General features: G+C 49.6%; 1 pseudogene; it reads right to left on the minus strand.

Annotated features, from left to right (window-relative positions):
• Positions 1-301: 301 nt before the first annotated feature.
• Positions 302-1,275, minus strand: LOC140626285 (glyceraldehyde-3-phosphate dehydrogenase-like; annotated as a pseudogene).
• Between the last annotated feature and the right edge of the window lie 248 nt (positions 1,276-1,523).

Genomic DNA, 1,523 nt, shown 5'->3' on the forward strand with positions numbered 1-1,523 from the left:
TTTTGCCGGTGAGTCTCCAGATGCAATAGTGAGCCATGATACTCCCATTTCCACCTCTTAATTCCTGGATCCATCAATACTGGCTGTGGAAGAAATAGTACCATATATTGGACACTAATTCAGAGCATATACAGCCTTCTAGAAAACCTGTCCCCAGCCCTGCGAGGTATTGCTACCCAACTAGCATGGTAACTGAGTCTTCCAAAAGCCATTTTACTTTTCTCGTAAGCCAGCTGCTTTAGGATAGCCGAGAACATGGTGAGACCAGTGAATTCCATGAGGACTAGCTCACTGACCCACTTCATTTGCTGTGAAGGGAATTCTTTGAAAAGAAGCGGTCATTGAGGGCAATGCCAAGCCCCAACGTCAAAGGTGGAAGAGTGGGTGTCACTGATGAAGTCACAGAAGACGACCTGGTCCAGCCCAGGATGCCCTTGAAGAGGCCCTCTGATGCCTGCTTCACCACCTTCTTGATGTCGTCGTATTTGGCAGCTTTCTCCAGGCGGCAGTTCTGATCCATGACTGACACATTGGTGGTGGGGACATGGAAGGCCATGCTAGTGAGCTTCCTGTTCAGCTCAGGGGTGACCTTGCCCACAGCCTTGGCAGTGCCAGTGGAAGCAGGGATGATGTTCTGGGCAGCCCCTTGGCCATCACACCACAGCTTCCCAGAGGGCCAGAGGGGCCATCCACGGTCTTCAGGGTGGCAGTGATGGCATGGATGGTGGTCATGAGGCCCTCCACGATGCCAAAGTTGTCATGGATGACCTTGGCTAGAGTGGCCAAGCAGTTGGTGGTGCAGGAGGCATTGCTGACAATCTTGAAGGAGTTGTCATACTCCTCATGGTTCATGCCCATCACAAACATGGGGGTATGACCCTCTTGGCCGTGCTCTTCAAGTGAGCCCCAGCCTTCTCCATGGTGGAGAAGACCCCAGTGGACTCTACAACATACTCAGCACCAGCATCACCCCATTTGATGTTGGTGGGATCTTGCTCCTGGAAGATGAGATGGACTTTGCATTGACAAGATTTGCGTTCTCAGTCTTGACAGTGCCGTAGAATTTGCCATGGGTGGAATCATACTGGAACATGTACACCATGTAGTTGAGGTCAATGAAGGGGTCATTGATGGGGACAACATCCACTTTGTCAGAGTTAAAAACAGCCCTAAAATAAATAAATAAATAAATAAATAAATAAATAAATAAATAAAAGCAGCCCTGGTGACCAGGCGCTCGATATGGCCAAATCCGTTCACTCTGACCTTCACCATCGTGTCTCGGGACGCGGCTGTCACTGCATCAGAAGATGCGGCTGTTTGTTGAACGGGGAGGAGCAGAAAGCCCATCGGCAGCATTTAGAGTGAACTGAGAGGAGGAGAGTGTGGAGTCAGGCAAAAAGGCATTAATTGTTCCAGAAATAGAATCAGTAGAAAACCCCTCTGCACATTGATTGGGCAGCTTGGTGGTGATGAGTTCCAGCTAAACCCATTGTAAATGTGCAGGGAAGGACACTCTGCAT

The sequence above is a fragment of the Canis lupus genome, chromosome 37, assembly GCF_048164855.1.
Source record: "Canis lupus baileyi chromosome 37, mCanLup2.hap1, whole genome shotgun sequence".
Classification (NCBI taxonomy): Eukaryota; Metazoa; Chordata; class Mammalia; order Carnivora; family Canidae; genus Canis; species Canis lupus.